At 53.3% G+C, this 22,298-nt stretch overlaps 1 pseudogene; it reads left to right on the top strand.

Annotated features, from left to right (window-relative positions):
• The first annotated feature begins 19,722 nt into the window (after positions 1 to 19,722).
• On the top strand, positions 19,723 to 21,214 carry LOC142784471 (uncharacterized; annotated as a pseudogene).
• The last annotated feature ends 1,084 nt before the right edge of the window (positions 21,215 to 22,298 follow it).

Below are 22,298 nucleotides of genomic sequence, written 5' to 3'. Positions count from 1 at the left end.
AACATATCTTCAAAGCTATTACCGCAAAGAAAAAAGCAACACACCACTCCCGGGAGGGCTCGAAATTCCAACCTTTCGGTTAACAGCCGATCGCGCTAGCCCATTGCGCCACGGACACAGTCTTGCTCCACTCTCACCACCATCAGAACATATCTTCAAAGCTATCAGCGCAAAGAAAAAAAAGCGCCGCACCACCACCGGGTGGGCTCGAACCTCCAACCTTTCGGTTAACAGCCGATCGCGCTAGCCAATTGCGCCACGGAGACAGTCTTGCTCCACTCTCAACACCATCAGAACATATCTTCAAAGCTACAAGCGCAAAGAAAAAAAAGCGCCGCACCACCACCGGGTGGGCTCGAACCTCCAACCTTTCGGTTAACAGCCTATCGCGCTAGCCAATTGCGCCACGGGGACAGTCTTGCTCCACTCTCACCATCATCAGAACATATCTTCAAAGCTATCAGCGCAAAGAAAAAAAAGCGCCGCACCTCCACCGGGTGGGCTCGAACCTCCAACCTTTCGGTTAACAGCCGATCGCGCTAGCCGATTGCGCCCAGGAGACAGTCCTGCTCCACTCTCACCACCATGAGAACATATCTTCAAAGCTATCAGCGCAAAGAAAAAAAAGCGCCGCACCACCACCTGGTGGGCTCGAACCTCCAACCTTTCGGTTAACAGCCGATCGCACAAGCCAATTGCGCCACGGAGACAGTCCTGCTTCACTCTCACCACCATCAGAACATATCTTCAAAGCTATCAGCCCAAAGAAAAAAAAGAACCGCACCACCACCGGGTGGGCTCGAACCTCCAACCTTTCGGTTAACAGCCGATCGCGCTAGCCAATGGCGCCACGGAGACGGTCCTGCTCCACTATCATCATTGTCAAAACATTTATTCAGAGCTATCACCCCAAAGAAAAAAAGCGCCGCACCACCACCGGGTGGGCTCAAACCTCCAACCTTTCAAGTAAGAGCCGATCGCGCTAGCAAATTGCGCCATGGAGACAGTCCTGCTCCACTTTCACCACCATCAGAACATATCTTCAAAGCTATTACCACAAAAAAAGCAACACACCACTCCTGGGAGGGCTCGAAACTCCAACCTTTCGGTTAACAGCCGATCGCGCTAGCCCATTGCCCCACGGAGACAGTCCTGCTCCACTCTCACCACCATTAGAACATATCTTTCAAGCTATCAGCCCAAAGAAAAAAAAAGCGCCGCACCACCACCAGGTGGGCTCGAACCTCCAACCTTTTGGTTAACGGCCGATCGCGCTAGCCAATTGCGCCATGGAGACAATCGTGCTCCACGCTCACCACCACCAGAAAATATCTTCAAAGCTATCATCGCAAAGAAAAAAGCAACACACCCAACCCGGGAGGGCTCGAACCTCCAACTTTTTGGTTAACAGCCGTTCACGCTAGCCAATGGTGCCACGGGGACAGTCCTGCTCCACTCTCACCACCGTCAGACCATTTCTTCAGTGCTATCGCCCCAAAGAAAAAAAAAGCGCCGCACCACCACCGGGTGGGCTCGAACCTCCAACCTTTCGGTTAACAGTTGATCGCGCTAGCCAATTGCGCCACGGAGACAGTCCTGCTCCACTCTCACCACCGTCAGAACATTTCTTCAGAGCTATTAGCGCAAAGAAAAAAAGCGCCGCGCCACCACCGGGTGGGCTCGAACCTCCAACCTTTCGGTAAACAGCCGATCGCGCTAACCCATTGCGCCACGGGGACAGTCTTGCTCCACTCTCACCACCATCAGACATATCTTCAAAGCTGTCAGCGCAAACAAAAAAAAAGCGCCGCACCACCACCGGGTGGGCTCGAACCTCCAACCTTTCGGTTAACAGCCGATCGCGCTAGCCAATTGCGCCACGGAGACAGTCTCGCTCCACTCTCAACACCATCAGAACATATCTTCAAAGCTACAAGCGCAAAGAAAAAAAAGCGCCGCACCACCACCGGGTGGGCTTGAACCTCCAACCTTTCGGTTAACAGCCGATCGCGCCAGCCAATTGCGCCACGGGGACAGTCTTGCTCCACTGTCACCACCATCAGAACATATCTTCAAAGCTATCAGCGCAAAGAAAAAAAAGCGCCGCACCACCACCGGGTTGGCTCGAACCTCCAACTTTTCGGTTAACAGCCGATCGCGCTAGCCAATGGCGCCAGGGAGACAGTCCTGCTCCACTCTCACCACCATCAGAACATATCTTCAAAGCTATCAGCCCAAAGATAAAAAAGCACCGCACCACCACCGGGTGGGCTCGAACTTCCAACCTTTCATTTAACAGCCAATCGCGCTAGCCAATTGCGCCACGGAGACAGTCCTGCTCCACTCTCCACCATCAGAACATATCTTCAAAGCTATCAGCACAAAGAAAAAAAAGCGCCGCACCACTACTCGGTGGGCTCGAAACTCAAACCTTTCGGTTAACAGCCGATCGCGCTAGCCAATTGCGCCATGGAGACAGTCCTGCTCCACTCTCACCACCAACAGAACATATCTTCAAAGCTATTACCACAAAGAAAAAAGCAACACACCACTCCTGGGAGGGCTCGAACCTCCAACCTTTTGGTTACCAACCGATCGCGCAAGCCAATTGCGCCACGGAGACAGTCCTGCTCCACTCTCACCACCATCAGAACATATCTTCAAAGCTATCAGCCCAAAGAAAAAAAGCACCGCACCACCACCGGGTGGGCTCGAACCTCCAACCTTTCGGTTAACAGCCAATCGCGCTGGCCAATTGCGCCACGGAGACAGTCCTGCTCCACACTCACCACCATCCGAACATATCTTCAAAGCAATCTGCACAAAGAAAAAAAAGCGCCGCACCACCTCCGGGTGGGCTCGAAACTCCAACCTTTCGGTTAAAAGCCGATCGCGCTAGCCAATCGCGCCACGGAGACAGTCCTGCTCCACTTTCACCACCATCAGAACATATTGCCGCGCGCTTGATCTGCCAGCGCAAAAGAGGCAGACGAAGTGGCAGTTTTCCCTCGTGCCATTGTTCTGTTTTTTGGCTGCGCTGAGCCGACCGCTCTTCGGACTTTTGTGAGGACGCCTTAAAAACGTCTCCTGTCTCTTTAACGTGACATTTTAATGGTGGAGGTGCTGGGTAACCTCACCTATGCAACAGACTCCTTCTAGCAGCCGGAACGTGACCCAAAACCCAGAGCTTACGCCGGTACACCGTTTCAGTCGGAGGATTCGAGGACTGTCCCCCGAGTTTGTGCCTCACAGTACAAGTACGTCGACTGGTATGGAGAATACTGTTGCTGTCACCGCTTCCCCTACCGCTGGAGCCGCCGCTGCTCCAACCGCTGCACCCGCAGCTGCACCCACTCATTACACGCTACAAAAACCACGTGTTCCGAGTCCCTTTCGTGGTGGCCTCTATGAAGATGTGGAAGATTGGCTGGCTGAGTACGAGTACGTAGCGGATTTCAACGGGTGGGACGAAGTAGCGAAGCTCAAGAATGTGTACTTTAGTCTTCTGGATGGTGCTCGCACATGGTTCCAGAACCGCAAGGGCCTCCTAACGTCGTGGCATGAGTTCTGTCACAGGCTCCGCGAAACGTACTCGAGTCTCGATCGTCGAGAGCGCGCTGAAAGGGCCCTCCAGTCCCGCATGCAGATGCCTAATGAAGGTGTGGCTACATACGTGGAGGATATGGTTCATCTGTTCACTCGCGCCGATCCAACCATGCCGGAAGACAAGAAGCTGCGACATTTGATGCGAGGTGTGAAAGAGCAGCTCTTCGCTGGACTCATTCGTAGTCCGCCTAGAACGGTCGCGGAGTTCCTCACTGAAGCCGTCGCCATGGAAAAGGCGCTGCAGCAGCGGAACCAGTACGATCGGCAAGTGAATGCTACCTATACCACCGGGCTAGGCTCGTTCCCGACCGACGTGGGAGCGCTTCGCGAGCTGATACGTTCGGTTGTTCGCGACGAGCTACAACAGCTGCAACAGCTGAACCAGGCGCAGCAGCAGCCTTCCACGAATTGCATCGCCACCATCATACGTGACGAAGTTCAGCATGCGCTCGGCACACCTCGCCGCGAGACACCAACGCAGGTTGCTGCACCACTTCAGGCGTTCGCAACTTCAAGTGAACCTCTAGGGGTGACCTACGCAGACGTATTGAGACGCACCGTTCCGTCGTCCACGACACCATCCCCAGTGAGTGGTTTCCAGCGCACCACTTATACCGACACGTTCGAACACAACGCACCTGCACCAGTCCCACTACCAGCCGCAACCCCGTACGCCACACTGCAGTCCGCACAGGTGGTCCCTTATTTTGCAGACACTCGACCCGTCATGCGTAAATCCGACATATGGCGCATGCCCGACCGACGACCGCTTTGCTACCACTGCGGTGAAGCGGGTCACCTCTACCGAGACTGCCAGTACCGCCGACTTGGGCTGCAGGGTTTTCCTGCCAATTCACCCCGCCCCCGGTTTGGACAGAGACCACCAGAAATTGAAGATTTTATCGCTCGGCAGAACGTCCCACTCAGGCGTCAGTCGCGCTCACCGTCACCGCGGTCGTCATCTTATTCAGGCAACGGAAATCGAAGGCCGCAAGGACGGTCTCCGAGCCCTCGCCTGGAAAACTAACGCCAGCGACCTTTCGAGGCGAGGCCGCTGATTCTCGACGTGATGAAGACCTCGCCCTCCAATCGACGCGACATCGGACCAACGGAAATTCGACTACGCCGGCGCCTGTATCCCAGCTGAGCGACTTTTCAATGGACATACCTGTGCTGCTCGACGGTCGCAATTTAACTGCCTTAATAGACACTGGTGCTGACTACTCGATTATTAGCGGACAATTGGCACGTACCTTGAAGAAAGTGATAATGCCTTGGACAGGATCGCATGTACGTACAGCTGGCGGACATGTTGTAACGCCGGTTGGTTTGTGCACGTCCAGGCTACAAATACGAGGCTGCACGTTTTTGGTCAGCTCCATCGTGCTACGTGACTGCTCCCGCGAATTAATTCTCGGCCTCGATTTTCTTCGGGAATATGGCGCCGTAATCGACCTACGGCGACGCTGCATTTCCTTTTCGACAGTCAACGCTACGTCAAGGGACTCCAACCGCCGTACAACCGCCCTCCGTGTTTCCGACGACAGTGTCACAATACCACCTCGTGCAAGTATCCTAATTCAGGTGACTTCCGAAGGAACCAGTGACGGTGAAACAGTGGCAGAGTGCAACGTCTCCCTGCTGCTGGCGCTTGGAATTTCTGTGGCACGAGGCATCATTGACATTCGGAACGGTACAGCCGAGGTCATGATTACAAATTTCACCAATGAGCATCGTCACCTTTTCCGGGGCACTGCGGTCGCCTACGCTGAAGCCTTGGAGGACGTCATTGAGTGTTTTGCCTGTGAAGACAGTAGCCGCAATGGACAAACCGTAATAGATGTTGACATGAACAGTGCACTGCCAGAAGAGAACCAGAGGGCCTTGCGAGAGCTATTGTTTGAATTCAGGGCGTGCTTTGCTCAGTCGTCTAAAGTGAGTCAGACGCCAATTACACAGCACAGGATAATCACTTACGACGACGCAAGACCTATTCACCAACAGCCATACCGCGTCTCGCCGACAGAACGCGCAGCTATCAAGCAGCAAGTGAAAGAAATGATCGACGACGGCGTTATCCAGCCTTCGAACAGTCCCTGGTCCTCACCGGTCGTTCTGGTTAAGAAGAAGGACGGTACGCTTCGCTTCTGTGTAGATTACAGAAAGCTCAACAACGTCACAAAAAAAGATGTTTATCCGCTGCCGCGTATTGATGACTCGCTTGACCGACTACGACGAGCGAAGTATTTTTCTTCCCTGGATTTAAAGAGTGGCTACTGGCAAATTGAGGTTGATGAGCGCGACCGCGAAAAAACCGCCTTTGTCACGCCGGATGGCCTCTACGAATTTCGGGTGCTACCGTTCGGACTCTGCTCTGCGCCAGCTACCTTCCAACGCATGATGGACACTGTGTTGACTGACTTAAAATGGCAAAGCTGCCTTGTGTACTTGGATGATGTGGTCGTGTTTTCAACCAGCTTCTCCGAACATCTGAAGCGACTACGACAAGTACTTGAGGCGATTCGGACGGCTAACCTTACGTTAAAGCCGCAAAAATGCCATTTCGGTTACGAAGAACTAAAGTTCCTTGGACATGTCGTAAGCGCAGAAGGCGTCCGTCCTGACCCTGAGAAAACCGCCGCTGTCGCAGCCTTCCCGACTCCTGCCGATAAGAAAAGTGTGCGGCGGTTTCTTGGTCTATGCGCGTACTACCGGCGCTTTATAGGCAATTTTTCGAAAATTGCCGAACCATTAACTAGACTCACTAGAGACGATACGCCGTTCGTTTGGAGTGCTGAACAAGAATCAGCATTCACAGAGCTTCGGCTTCGCCTGGCATCACCACCTGTTCTTGGACATTTCGACGAGGAAGCCGAAACAGAAATTCATACCGACGCCAGTAACGTCGGTCTGGGCGCGGTACTCGTCCAACGGCAGGAGGGAATTGAAAAGGTTATCGCCTACGCAAGCCGAACCCTAACACGCCCGGAGTCAAACTACAGTACCACGGAGAAGGAGTGCCTTGCTGTCGTGTGGGCAATTGCTAAGTTTCGACCTTACCTTTACGGCCGTCCATTCAGAGTAGTGACGGATCATCACTCGCTGTGCTGGCTTGCGAACCTCAGAGACCCCTCCGGACGACTGGCAAGGTGGAGCCTACGTCTGCAGGAGTACGACGTCACTATCGTGTACAAGTCCGGTCGTGCACACGAAGATGCGGACACGTTGTCACGCGCGCCAGTTGAGCCTGCCGCTCAGAGCTTCGAAGAGGACTGCCCTTTCCTTGGCTCCGTAAGCGTAACAGACTTGGCTTTACGGCAGCGAGCAGATGCTCAATTGCGACCTATCATTGAACATCTAGAGGGCCGCAACGTATCACTGCCCCAGCATATAACTCGCGGATTGTCATCCTTCTGCTTACGACAGGGCGTGTTGTACAAGAAGAACGCAGCCGCCAGCAACAAAACTTACCTGTTGGTCGTCCCCGCAGAGCTGCGTGAGGAAATTCTATTTGCCTGCCACAACGAGCCTCCATCGGGCCATCTGGGCATCACCCGAACCATCGCTAGGGTACGAAAGTCTTACTACTGGCCGAAACTTGCCGCTTGCGTTAAACAGTACGTTCAAGCCTGCCGCGAATGCCAGCGCCGAAAATCCCCATCTGTTAAGCCTGCGGGATTACTTCACCCTATCGAGCCACCCAGAACACCCTTCGATCAAGTCGGCATGGACCTCCTGGGTCCGTTTCCCTTGTCATCTTCCGGCAACAAGTGGATAATCGTCGCTACAGATTATCTAACCCGTTATGCTGAAACTAAGGCGCTTCCTAAAAGCACGGCTTGTGAAGTTGCTCAGTTTTTCATCGAGAGAATTGTATTACGCCACGGTGCTCCATCCTGTGTCATCACAGACCGAGGAACAGCGTTTACAGCAAGGCTCCTTGAACAAGTTTTTCAGTTAAGTTACTCCACGCATCGCAAGACAACAGCGTATCACCCTCAGACAAATGGACTGACCGAGCGGCTTAACAAAACGATGACTGATATGCTGTCTATGTACATAGACGTACAGCACAAGACGTGGGATGAAATACTGCCTTACGTAACATTCGCGTATAATACCGCTACGCAAGAGACCACACGATTCACTCCGTTTCGTCTTCTATACGGTCGGGACGTTCAGACGATGTTGGACGCAATGCTCCCATGCGACATTGACAACATCGAGAATCTCGACGAAGATGCTGAGTGTTTCGTGCAACGAGCCGAGGAAGCACGTCAACTAGCCCGCGTAAACATCAAGAAACAACAAGGCGTCGATGCACAGCGCTACAACCGCTGCCACAGACAAGTCGATTATAAACCAGGTGACCAGGTGTTGGTTTGGACCCCTGTGCGCTGCAAAGGTCTCTCTGAGAAGCTTCTCAGTCGGTATTTTGGCCCGTACAAAGTGCTACGACAAGTGAGCGACGTCAATTACGAAGTCCTTCCGGACGGAAGCCAACCACCCCGACGCCGACAGCTACGACCCGAGATTGTGCACGTGGTGCGGTTAAAACCGTACCACACACTGTGACAATGTTTTTTTTTTTACGATACACGCTTCGTTTAGCATCGAGGCGATGCTCTTCAGGGAGGAGGGGCAGTGCCGCGCGCTTGATCTGCCAGCGCAAAAGAGGCAGACGAAGTGGCAGTTTTCCCTCGTGCCATTGTTCTGTTTTTTGGCTGCGCTGAGCCGACCGCTCTTCGGACTTTTGTGAGGACGCCTTAAAAACGTCTCCTGTCTCTTTAACGTGACAATATCTTCAAAGCTATTAGTGCAAAGAAAAAAGCAACACACCATTCCCGGGAGGGCTCAAAACTCCAACCCTTCGGTTTACAGCCGATCGCGCTAGCCCATTGCGCCACGAGGACAGTCTTGCTCCACTCTCACCACCATCAGAACATATCTTCAAAGCTATCAGCACAAAGAAAAAAATTGCGCCGCACCACCACCAGGTGGGCTCGAACCTTCAACCCTTCGGTTAACAGCCGATTGCGCAAGCCAATTGCGCCACGGAGGCAGTCCTGCTCCACTCTCACCACCATCAGAACATATCTTCAAAGCTATCAGCCCAAAGAAAAAAAGCACCGCACCACCACCGGGTGGGCTCGAACCTCCAACCTTTCGGTTAACAGCCAATCGCGCTAGCCAATTGCGCCACGGAGACAGTCCTGCTTCACTCTCACCACCATCAGAACATATCTTCAAAGCTATCAGCGCAAAGAAAAAAAGCGCCGCACCACCACCGGGTGGGCTCGAACCTCCAACCTTTCCGTTAACAGCCGATCGCACAAGCCAATTGCGCCACGGAGACAGTCCTGCTTTACTCTCACCACCATCAGAACATATCTTCAAAGCTATCAGCCCAAAGAAAAAAAAGAACCGCACCACCACCGGGTGGGCTCGAACCTCCAACCTTTCGGTTAACAGACAATCGCGCTAGCCCATTGCGCCACGGAGACAGTCCTGCTCCACTCTCCACCATCAGAACATATCTTCAAAGCTATCAGCACAAAGAAAAAAAAAGCGCCGCACCACCACTGGGTGGGCTCGAAACTCCAACCTTTCGGTTAACAGCCGATCGCGCTAGCCCATTGCGCCATGGAGATAGTCCTGCTCCACTTTCACCACCATCAGAACATATCTTCAAAGCTATTACCACAAAAAAAGCAACACACCACTCCTGGGAGGGCTCGAAACTCCAACCTTTCGGTTAACAGCCGATCGCGCTAGCCCATTGCGCCACGGAGACAGTCCTGCTCCATTCTCACCACCATTACAACATATCTTTCAAGCTATCAGCCCAAAGAAAAAAAAAGCGCCGCACCACCACCGGGTGGGCTCGAACCTCCAACCTTTTGGTTAACGGCCGATCGCGCTAGCCAATTGCGCCACGGAGACAATCGTGCTCCACACTCACCACCATCAGAAATTATCTTCAAAGCTATCATCGCAAAGAAAAAAGCAACACACCCCACCCGGGAGGGCTCGAACCTCCAACTTTTTGGTTAACAGCCGATCGCGCTAGCCAATGGCGCCACGGGGACAGTCCTGCTCCACTCTCACCACCGTCAGAACATTTCTTCAAAGCTATCAGCCTAAAGAAAAAAAAGCGCCACACCACCACCGGGTGGGCTCGAACCTCCAACCTTTCGGTTAACAGCCGATCGCGCTAGCCAATTGTGCCACAGAGACAGTCGTGCTTCACTCTCACCACCGTCAGACCATTTCTTCAGAGCTATCGCCCCAAAGAAAAAAAAAAGCACCGCACCACCACCGGGTGGGCTTGAAACTCCAACCTTTCGGTTAACTGCCGATCGCGCTAGCCAATTGCGCCACGGAGACAGTCCTGCTCCACTCTCACCACCATCAGAACATATCTTAAAGCTATCAGCCCACAGAAAAAAAGCGCCACACCACCACCGGGAGAGCTCGAACCTCCAACCTTTTGGTTAACAGCCGATCGCGCTAGCCAATTGCCCCACGGAGACAGTCGTGCTCCACTCTCACCACCGTCAGAACATTTCTTATGAGCTATCACCCCAAAGAAAAAAAAGCGCTGCACCACCACCGGTTGGGCTCGAACCTTCAAACTTTCGGTTAACAGCCGATCGCGCTAGCCAATTGCGCCACGAAGACAGTCCTGCTCCACTCTCACCACCATCAGAACATATCTTCAAAGCTATTACCGCAAAGAAAAAAGCAACACACCACTCCCGGGAGGGCTCGAAACTCCAAGCTTTCGGTTAACAGCCGATCGCGCTAGCCCATTGCGCCACGGCGGCAGTCTTGCTCCACTCTCAGCATCATCAGAACATATCTTCAAAGCTATCAGCGCAAAAAAAGCGCTGCACCACAACGGGTGGGCTCGAACCTCCAACCTTTCGGTTAACAGCCGATCGCACTAGCCCATTTCGCCACGGAGACAGTCTTGCTCCACTCTCACCACCATCAGAACATATCTTCAAAGCTATCAGCGCAAAGAAAAAAGCAACACACCACTCCCGGGAGGGCTCGAAACTCCAACCTTTCGGTCAAAAGCCGATCGCGCTAGCGCATTGCACCACGGAGACAGTCTTGCTCCCCTCTCACCACCATCAGAACATATCTTCAAAGCTATCAGCCCAAAGAAAAAAAAGCGCCGCACCACCACCGGGTGGGCTCGAACCTCCAACCTTTCGGTTAACAGCCGATCGCGATAGCGCATTGCGCCACGGAGACAGTCTTGCTCCCCTCTCACCACCATCAGAACATATCTTCAAAGCTATCAGCCCAAAGAAAAAAAAGCAACGCACCACCACCGGGTGGGCTCGAACCTCCAATCTTTCGGTTAACAGCCGATCGCGCTAACCAATGGCGCCACGGGGACAGTCCTGCTCCACTCTGACCACCGTCAGAACATTTCTTCAGAGCTATCAGCCCGAAGAAAAAAAAAGCGCCGCACCACCACCGGGTGGGCTCGAACCTCCAACCTTTCGGTTAACAGCCGATCGCGATAGCGCATTGCGCCACGGAGACAGTCTTGCTCCCCTCTCACCACCATCAGAACATATCTTCAAAGCTATCAGCCCAAAGAAAAAAAAGCACCGCACCACCACCGGGTGGGTTTGAACCTCCAATCTTACGGTTAACAGCCGATCGCGCTAACCAATTGCGCCACGGAGACAGTCGTGCTCCACTCTCACCACCATCAGAACATATGTTCAAAGCTATCAGCGCAAAGAAAAAAGCAAAACACCACTCCCGGGAGGGCTCGAACCTCCAACTTTTCGGTCAACAGCCGATCGCGCTGGCCAATTGCGCCACGGAGACAGTCCTGCTCCACTCTCACCACAATTAGAACATATCTTCAAAGCTGTCAGCCCAAAGAAAAAAAGCGCCGCACCACCACCGGGTGGGCTCGAACCTCCAACCTTTCGGTTAACAGCAGATCGCGCAGGCCAATTGCGCCACGGAGACAATCGTGCTCCACTCTCACCACCATCACAACATATCTTCAAAGCTATCAGCGCAAAGAAAAAAGCAACACACCCCACCCGGGAGGGCTCGAACCTCCAACTTTTCGGTTAACAGCCGATCGCGCTAGCCAATTGCGCCACGGGGACAATCCTGCTCCACTCTCACCACCGTCAGACCATTTCTTCAGAGCTATCACCCCAAAGAAAAAAAAGCGCTGCACCACCACCGGTTGGGCTCGAACCTCCAACCTTTCGGTCAACAGCCGATCACGCTAGCCAATTGCGCCACGAAGACAGTCCTGCTCCACTCTCACCACCATCAGAACATATCTTCAAAGCTATTACCGCAAAGAAAAAAGCAACACACCACTCCCGGGAGGGCTCGAAACTCCAAGCTTTCGGTTAACAGCCGATCGCGCTAGCCCATTGCGCCACGGCGGCACTCTTGCTCCACTCTCAGCATCATCAGAACATATCTTCGAAGCTATCAGCGCAAAGATAAAAAAGCGCTGCACCACAACGGGTGGGCTCGAACCTCCAATCTTTCGGTTAACAGCCGATCGCACTAGCCCATTTCGCCACGGAGACAGTCTTGCACCACTCTCACCACCATCAGAACATATCTTCAAAGCTATCAGCGCAAAGAAAAAAGCAACACACCACTCCCGGGATGGCTCGAAACTCCAACCTTTCGCTCAAAAGCCGATCGCGCTAGCGCATTGCGCCACGGAGACAGTCCTGCTTCACTCTCACCACCATCATAACATATCTTCAAAGCTACCAGCCCAAAGAAAAAAAAGCGCCGCACCACCACCGGGTGGGCTCGAAACTCCAACCTTTCGGTTAACTGCCGATCGCGCTAGCCAATGGCGCCACGGAGACAGTCCTGCTCCACTCTTACCACCATTAGATCATATCTTGAAAGCTATCAGCCCAAAGAAAAAAAAGCGCCGCACCACCAACGCGTGGGCTCGAACCTCCAACATTCCGGTTAACAGCTGATCACGCTAGCCAATTGCGCCACGGAGACAGTCCTGCTCCACTCTCACCACCATCAGAACATATCTTAAAGCTATCAGCCCACAGAAAAAAAGCGCCCCACCACCACCGGGAGAGCTCGAACCTCCAACTTTTCGGTTAACAGCCAATCGTGCTAGCCAATTGCGCCACGGAGACAGTCCTGCTCCACTCTCACCACCGTTAGAACATTTCTTCAGAGCTATCAGCCCAAAGAAAAAAAAGCGTCGCACCACCACTCGGGTGGGCTCGAACCTCCAACCTTTCGGTTAACAGCCGATCGCGCTAGCCAATTGCCCCACGGAGACAGTCGTGCTCCACTCTCACCACCATCAGAACATTTCTTATGAGCTATCACCCCCCAAAAAAAAGCGCTGCACCACCACCGCTTGGGCTAGAACCTCCAAACTTTTGGTTAACAGCCGATCGCGCTAGCCAATTGCGCCACGAAGACAGTCCTGCTCCACTCTCACCACCATCAGAACATATCTTCAAAGCTATTACCGCAAAGAAAAAAGCAATACACCACTCCCGGGAGGGCTCGAAACTCCAAGCTTTCGGTTAACAGCCGATCGCGCTAGCCCATTGCGCCACGGCGGCAGTCTTGCTCCACTCTCAGCATCATCAGAACATATCTTCAAAGCTATCAGCGCAAAGAAAAAAAAGCGCTGCACCACAACGGGTGGGCTCGAACCTCCAACCTTTCGGTTCACAGCCGATCGCACTAGCGCATTGCGCCACGGAGACAGTCTTGCTCTCCTCTCACCACCATCAGAACATATCTTCAAAGCTATCAGCCCAAAGAAAAAAAAGCACCGCACCACGACCGGGTGGGCTCGAACCTCCAACCTTTCGGTTAACAGCCGATCGCGCTAGCCAATTGCGCCACGGAGACAGTCCTGCTCCACTCTTACCACCATTAGATCATATCTTGAAAGCTATCAGCCCAAAGAAAAAAAAGCGCCGCACCACCAACGCGTGGGCTGGAACCTCCAACGTTCCGGTTAACAGCCGATCACGCTAGCCAATTGCGCCACGGAGACAGTCCTGCTCTACTCTTACCACCGTTAGAACATTTCTTCAGAGCTATCAGCCCAAAGAAAAAAAAAGCGCCGCACCACCACCGGGTGGGCTCGAACCTCCAATCTTTTGGTTAACAGCCGATCGCGCTAGCCAATTGCCCCACGGAGACAGTCGTGCTCCACTCTCACCACCGTCAGAACATTTCTTCAGAGCTATCACCCGAAAGAAAAAAAAGCGCCGCACCACCACCGCTTGGGCTCGAACCTCCAACCTTTCGGTTAACAGCCGATCGCGCTAGCCAATCGCGCCACGAAGACAGTCCTGCTCCACTCTCACCACCATCAGAACATATCTTCAAAGCTATTACCGCAAAGAAAAAAGCAACACACCACTCCCGGGAGGGCTCGAAACTCCAAGCTTTCGGTTAACAGCCGATCGCGCTAGCCCATTGCGCCACGGCGGCAGTCTTGCTCCACTCTCAGCATCATCAGAACATATCTTCAAAGCTATCAGCGCAAAGAAAAAAAAGCGCTGCACCACTCGGGTGGGCTCGAACCTCCAACTATTCGGTTAACAGCCGATCGCGCTAGCCAATTGCCCCACGGAGACAGTCGTGCTCCACTCTCACCACCGTCAGAACATTTCTTATGAGCTATCACTCCAAAGAAAAAAAAGCGCCGCACCACCACCGGGTAGGCTCGAACCTCCAACCTTTCGGTTAACAGCTGATCGCGCTAGCCAATTGCGCCACGGAGACAATCGTGCTCCACTCTCACCACCATCAGAACATATCTTCAAAGCTATCAGCGCAAAAAAAAGCAACACACCCCACCCTGGAAGGCTCGAACCTCCAAATTTTCGGTTAACAGCCGATCGCGCTAGCCAATTGCGCCACGGGGACAGTCCTGCTCCACTCTCACCACCGTCAGACCATTTCTTCAGAGCTATCACCCCAAAGAAAAAAAAAGCGCCGCACCACCACCGGGTGGGCTCGAACCTCCAATCTTTTGGTTAACAGCCGATCGCGCTAGCCAATTGCCCCACGGAGACAGTCGTGCTCCACTCTCACCACCGTCAGAACATTTCTTCAGAGCTATCACCCGAAAGAAAAAAAAAGCGCCGCACCACCACCGCTTGGGCTCGAACCTCCAACCTTTCGGTTAACAGCCGATCGCGCTAGCCAATTGCGCCACGAAGACAGTCCTGCTCCACTCTCACCACCATCAGAACATATCTTCAAAGCTATTACCGCAAAGAAAAAAGCAACACACCACTCCCGGGAGGGCTCAAAACTTTAACCTTTCGGTTAACAGCCGATCGCGCTAGCCCATTGCGCCACAGAGACAGGCTTGCTCCCCTCTCACCACCATCAGAACATATCTTCAAAGCTATCAGCGCAAAGATAAAAAAGCGCTGCACCACAACGGGTGGGCTCGAACCTCCAATCTTTCGGTTAACAGCCGATCGCACTAGCCCATTTCGCCACGGAGACAGTCTTGCTCCACTCTCACCACCATCAGAACATATCTTCAAAGCTATCAGCGCAAAGAAAAAAGCAACACACCACTCCCGGGAGGGCTCGAAACTCCAACCTTTCGGTCAAAAGCCGATCGCGCTAGCGCATTGCGCCACGGAGACAGTCCTGCTTCACTCTCACCACCATCATAACATATCTTTAAAGCTACCAGCCCAAAGAAAAAAAAGCGCCGCACCACCACCGGGTGGGCTCGAAACTCCAACCTTTCGGGTAACTGCCGATCGCGCTAGCCAATGGCGCCACGGAGACAGTCCTGCTCCTCTCTTACCACCGTTAGATCATATCTTGAAAGCTATCAGCCCAAAGAAAAAAAGCGCCGCACCACCAACGCGTGGGCTCGAACCTCCAACATTCCGGTTAACAGCCGATCACGCTAGCCAATTGCGCCACGGAGACAGTCCTGCTCCACTCTCACCACCATCAGAACATATCTTAAAGCTATCAGCCCACAGAAAAAAAGCGCCACACCACCACCGGGAGAGCTCGAACCTCCAACTTTTCGGTTAACAGCCAATCGCGCTAGCCAATTGCGCCACGGAGACAGTCCTGCTCCACTCTCACCACCGTTAGAACATTTCTTCAGAGCTATCAGCCCAAAGAAAAAAAAGCGTCGCACCACCACTCGGGTGGGCTCGAACCTCCAACCTTTCGGTTAACAGCCGATCGCGCTAGCCAATTGCCCCACGGAGACAGTCGTGCTCCACTCTCACCACCGTCAGAACATTTCTTATGAGCTATCACCCCAAAGAAAAAAAAGCGCTGCACCACCACCGGTTGGGCTCGAACCTCCAAACTTTCGGTTAACAGCCGATCGCGCTAGCCAATTGCGCCACGAAGACAGTCCTGCTCCACTCTCACCACCATCAGAACATATCTTCAAAGCTATTACCGCAAAGAAAAAAGCAACACACCACTCCCGGGAGGGCTCGAAACTCCAAGCTTTCGGTTAACAGCCGATCGCGCTAGCCCATTGCGCCACGGCGGCAGCCTTGCTCCACTCTCAGCATCATCAGAACATATCTTCAAAGCTATCAGCGCAAAGAAAAAAAAGCGCTGCACCACAACGGGTGGGCTCGAACCTCCAACCTTTCGGTTAACAGCCGATCGCACTAGCCCATTTCGCCACGGAGACAGTCTTGCTCCACTCTCACCACCGTTAGATCATATCTTGAAAGCTATCAGCCCAAAGAAAAAAAAGCGCCGCACCACCAACGCGTGGGCTCGAACCTCCAACATTCCGGTTAACAGCCGATCACGCTAGCCAATTGCGCCACGGAGACAGTCCTGCTCCACTCTCACCACCATCAGAACATATCTTAAAGCTATCAGCCCACAGAAAAAAAGCGCCACACCACCACCGGGAGAGCTCGAACCTCCAACTTTTCGGTTAACAGCCAATCGCGCTAGCCAATTGCGCCACGGAGACAGTCCTGCTCCACTCTCACCACCGTTAGAACATTTCTTCAGAGCTATCAGCCCAAAGAAAAAAAAGCGTCGCACCACCACTCGGGTGGGCTCGAACCTCCAACCTTTTCGGTTAACAGCCGATCACGCTAGCCAATTGCCCCACGGAGACAGTCGTGCTCCACTCTCACCACCGTCAGAACATTTCTTATGAGCTATCACCCCAAAGAAAAAAAAGCGCTGCACCACCACCGGTTGGGCTCGAACCTCCAAACTTTCGGTTAACAGCCGATCGCGCTAGCCAATTGCGCCACGAAGACAGTCCTGCTCCACTCTCACCACCATCAGAACATATCTTCAAAGCTATTACCGCAAAGAAAAAAGCAACACACCACTCCCGGGAGGGCTCGAAACTCCAAGCTTTCGGTTAACAGCCGATCGCGCTAGCCCATTGCGCCACGGCGGCAGTCTTGCTCCACTCTCAGCATCATCAGAACATATCTTCAAAGCTATCAGCGCAAAGAAAAAAAAGCGCTGCACCACAACGGGTGGGCTCGAACCTCCAACCTTTCGGTTAACAGCCGATCGCACTAGCCCATTTCGCCACGGAGACAGTCTTGCTCCACTCTCACCACCATCAGAACATATCTTCAAAGCTATCAGCGCAAAGAAAAAAGCAACACACCACTCCCGGGAGGGCTCGAAACTCCAACCTTTCGGTCAAAAGCCGATCGCGCTAGCGCATTGCACCACGGAGACAGTCTTGCTCCCCTCTCACCACCATCAGAACATATCTTCAAAGCTATCAGCCCAAAGAAAAAAAAGCACCGCACCACCACCGGGTGGGCTCGAACTTCCAGCCTTTCGGTTAACAGCCGATCGCGCTAGCCAATTGCGCCACGAAGACAGTCCTGCTCCACTCTCACCACCATCAGAACATATCTTCAAAGCTATTACCGCAAAGAAAAAAGCACCACACCACTCTCGGGAGGGCTCAAAACTTTAACCTTTCGGTTAACAGCCGATCGCACTAGCCCATTGCGCCACGGAGGCAGTCTTGCTCCACTCTCACCATGATCAGAACATATCTTCAAAGCTATGAGCGCAAAGAAAAAGAAGCGCTGCACCACCACCGGGTGGGCTCGAACCTCCAACCGTTCGGTTAACAGCCGATCGCGCTAGCTCCTTGCGCCACGGAGACAGTCTTGCTCCACTCTCACCACCATCAGAACATATCTTGAAAGCTATCAGCGCAAAGAAAAAAGCAACACACCACTCCCGGGAGGGCTCGAAACTCCAACCTTTCGGTCAACAGCTGATTGCGCTAGCCCATTGCGCCACGGAGACAGTCCTGCTCCACTCTCAACACCATTAGAACATATCTTCAAAGCTATCAGCCAAGAGAAAAAAAAGCGCCGCACCACCACCGGGTGGGCTCGAACCTCCAACCTTTCGGTTAATGGCCGATCGCGCTAGCCAATTGCGCCACGGAGACAATAGTGCTCCACGCTCACCACCATCAGAACATATCTTCAAAGCTATCAGCGTAAAGAAAAAAGCAACACACCCCACCCGGGAAGGCTCGAACCTTCAACGTTTCGGTTAACAGCCGATCGCGCTAGCCAATGGCGCCACGGGGAGAGTCCTGCTCCACTCTGACCACCGTCAGAACATTTCTTCAGAGCTATCAGCCCGAAGAAAAAAAAAGTGCCGCACCACCACCGGGTGGGCTCGAACCTCCAACCTTTCGGTTAACAGCCGATCGCGATAGCGCATTGCGCCACGGAGACAGTCTTGCTCCCCTCTCACCACCATCAGAACATATCTTCAAAGCTATCAGCCCAATGAAAAAAAAGCACCGCACCACCACCAGGTGGGCTCGAACCTCCAATCTTTCGGTTAACAGCCGATCGCGCTAACCAATTGCGCCACGGAGACAGTCGTGCTCCACTCTCACCACCATCAGAACATATGTTCAAAGCTATCAGCGCAAAGAAAAAAGCAAAACACCACTCCCGGGAGGGCTCGAACCTCCAACTTTTCGGTCAACAGCCGATCGCGCTGGCCAATTGCGCCACGGAGACAGTCCTGCTCCACTCTCACCACAATTAAAACATATCTTCAAAGCTATCAGCCCAAAGAAAAAAAGCGCCGCCCCACCACCGGGTGGGCTCGAACCTCCAACCTTTCGGTTAACAGCCGATCGGGCTAGCCCATTGCGCCACGGAGACAAACTTGCTCCCTTCTCACCTCCATCAGAACATTTCTTCAGAGCTATCAGCCCAAAGAAAAAAAAAAGCGCCGCACCACCACCGGGTGGGCTCGAACCTCCAACCTTTCGGTTAACAGCCGATTGCGCTAGCCAATTGCCCCACGGAGACAGTCGTGCTCCACTCTCACCACCGTCAGAACATTTCTTCAGAGCTATCACCCCAAAGAAAAAAAAAAGCGCCGCACCACCACTGTGTACGCGACTGCCTCAAATCTTCTAAGTTTGGTTTTATTTCTTTCTTTTTGCGTGTGTTGTGCCGTGCGAGTGTCCGTTGGTCACTCGAGGGGGGCGTCCTCCTTGTTTACGGGCAGCAGCGATCGGCGAGCCTTCCAGACCTGCGGGCGCCGGGTCAGCACAAAGGCGGCGGCCCGCTTTAATGCACCTTGCCAGTTCGGGTGCAGGAAGAGAGAAACATGTCCCTTTGTGCATCCGTGGTCTGTGGGACGTTCGACTGTTTCCCCGAATGGCTAAGCGACGGACCTCTACCACTGACTTCGTGGAACAATTTGTGCACGTGCGTGTGTGTGTGTGTGTGTGTGTGGTGCGTGCGCGTTTGTGTCAGCGTGCGCGTGTGTGTACTCGGATCTGTGGTCGACAGAGGAGAGCGAGAAAGCGCGGGAAGAGCCAGAGACGCAGCGAGAACGGCGAGCGAACGAGAGTCTGCGAATTGCGAGCGACTTGAGCGGTTGTGCGTTGTGCGATGTGTAGAATTGAACGGTTGCGCGAGTAATAATTGTAACCTAGTTTTCTTAATTAAACACAGCCTTCTTTTGTTTCCATTTTCTTAACAGTGCGTGAGTCGTGTGTTGTGTCTTCTATCAATTTTCACCTTTTTACGGCCATACCGGCGACACCATAAATTTTACCAAAAGCGGGATAGAGGACGCTAACATTCATCAGAAGTGGGATTTGACCGATTTTAAAAAAAAAACGTTCGGAACGAGTTTGGAAAATCTTAGCGAGGAGTGCGATTGCGTCAGTGCGAGAACAAAGAAATGGTGGACTTCCAGTGAGCGCGCACTTCCAGAGAGCTAACATCAGCCATGCTGGACGGATCATCGCCGGGGGAGAGTGGTCACCGTGATGACGACGACTGTGCTTGGCTCACCAAGCGGGAACTTTTCGACGCTTTGCGCGAGAAAGACCGCTTGTTGGCGGACCTGCTGCGGCGGCTGCCTCAGCCGGAGTCGTCGGGAGCTCCACACCAGGCGGCCATCAACACGTTTCAGGTGATGCCCGATTTGAGCAGAAATATTGCAGACTTTTCCGGTGATGGTTGCGCGTCAGCAGCCCGGGAATGGATGGAAGGTTTGCGCCAGACGGCTACGCTTCACCGGTGGCCAACGCCATTCCTGCTCGAAACTGCCAAGTGTCACCTGGTCGGCGCCGCAAAGGATTGGTACCGTTCGAGAGCTGCCGAAATTTCATCGTGGGACGATTTCGAGCGGATGTTCGGGCGGACTTTCTACAGCCAGACACGGGCGGCGGAGAGATGGAGGCGTATGCAAGAGCGAATGCAGCAGCGAAATGAGAACACGGCTGCGTACTTCCACGAGAAGGTGCGCCTTTGCAGAGAGGCGCACTTAGATTTCTGTGATACGAGGGAGCAGGTGCTGACCGGTCTGCGATCACGGGAGTTATGCACAATGCTTCTTGGAAGGTCGCATGAAGACGCGGATGACCTGTTGCACGACATTCAGGAATTCGAGAGGATCGACCGTGAGCGACGGGAACGCTTCGGGACAGCGGCTGAGCGAAGAGCGACGAGCGATGCACCTCGTATGCAACCTGCACCCAAGGCACCGCTGCAGGGTGCGTCCGGGTACGACAGGCGGGACCAGCGACCACCTATCACAAATCAGAACGGTGAGCGAAAATGTTATAATTGTCTTAAATTCGGACACATTTCGCGGGATTGCCCAGAGGAAAGACGAATAGAAAAATGTCTAAAATGTGGGAGGACTGGGCATACCCAAAAACACTGCCAAGCAAAAGGCCCCAAAAATGAGACGAACGCTGTGTCTGGAGAGAAAATTGACCCTGGCGTGCTTTTGAAGCACGTTAAATGGAATGGCAATGAGACTTTGATTGGCATGATAGACACAGGCAGTTCCGGTTGCTTACTGCACGAATCAGCGGCGGTGCGGTGTGGAGCGGATGTGCTGGAAGATGCGACAGCTCTGTATGGTTTCGGCAGCCAGGGAGTTCCAGCTGCTCGTGCGATTGGCAGGTGCCGGGCCGACTTGCTGATAGATGGCGTCGTTGGCAAGAATATACAGATACTTGTTGTACCTGACGAGGCCCAGTCGGTCGATTTGCTTGTCGGTCGCACGTTTACCGAACTGCCATATGTGACCTACGCTAGGCTGGGCGGCAGCTTGCAATTCTGGCATAGAGACGAGTGCCCATTCTCACATCTCGAACCCTTCATTTCATGTCCGAAATTACGTTTGAAAACTGCTGAAGAGACCCCACTGCAGGCCAATGTTATAAATTGGGTGAGACTGTCATCGCAGTCTAACGTCACTGGTGCAGTGCTATTCAACAACTGTGGGTGCGAAATTCTTGTTGACATGGAGGACGGAGAGGTTACTGTGCCGGTGTTTACGAGCGGAAATGATGACGTGGTTCTACGTAAAGGACAAAGACTTGGCCACGCGACAGAGGTGGACATCCCGGGTTGCGAGATGAAGGAAATTAATGAGTGCAGAGAGGAGTGCAGCGTGGCGAAGCCAGAGCAAATTCTGGTTACGGAGGCACGACGGCCGATTGGGTGCGAGGGAATTAAAATGGACCCCTCCGTAACAGAGGAGCAGCGTCGTGAGCTCGCGTGCCTCCTAAATGAGTACCGGGATTGTTTTGCCGCCAATCTCAGCGAACTTGGCTGCACATCTGCCCTTTCGATCGACATACAGGAGATACCTGGTAGCGCACCCGTGGCTGTTCGGCCCTACGGAACGAATGCAGCAAAGCGAGAGGCTATACATGACATCGTCGGAGAGCGGAAAAGAGAGGGAATCGGAACTGAGACACATTCCGAGTATGCGAGCCCAGTCATTACTACATCGATGGTCGATACAGAGCAGCGAGATTGGGACAAAAAGGTCAGTGAGGCAGAGTGCAGCTTGAACAACGCTGTAAACAAGACGACCGGGAAGACTCCCTTCGAGTTGTTACATGGTTATCGACCGGAATTTCACAGCGTGGCACTGAAGCGCTTGGTTGAATCTAAAGCGTCAGAGTGGGAGGAGCCCGGCGGGCTGCGCGAACGTGTACGGCAGCGCCTCGTGAGCGAGCAGAAGATGAAGGTCGCTTACGACAAACGCCACTTCCCGGCTAAAATGTACGGTGTCGGTGACGTGGTCTTCATGACGAGGGCTCCAGAACAGACGGGAAAGCCTGCCAAAGCCCAGTCAAAATATAGGGGCCCCCTTGTAAT

This window comes from Rhipicephalus microplus, unplaced genomic scaffold (assembly GCF_043290135.1).
Source record: "Rhipicephalus microplus isolate Deutch F79 unplaced genomic scaffold, USDA_Rmic scaffold_14, whole genome shotgun sequence".
NCBI classification, from domain to species: Eukaryota; Metazoa; Arthropoda; class Arachnida; order Ixodida; family Ixodidae; genus Rhipicephalus; species Rhipicephalus microplus.
The sequence above is the reverse complement of the archived record's forward strand: the minus strand, read 5'-3'. Positions and strand labels throughout refer to the sequence as shown.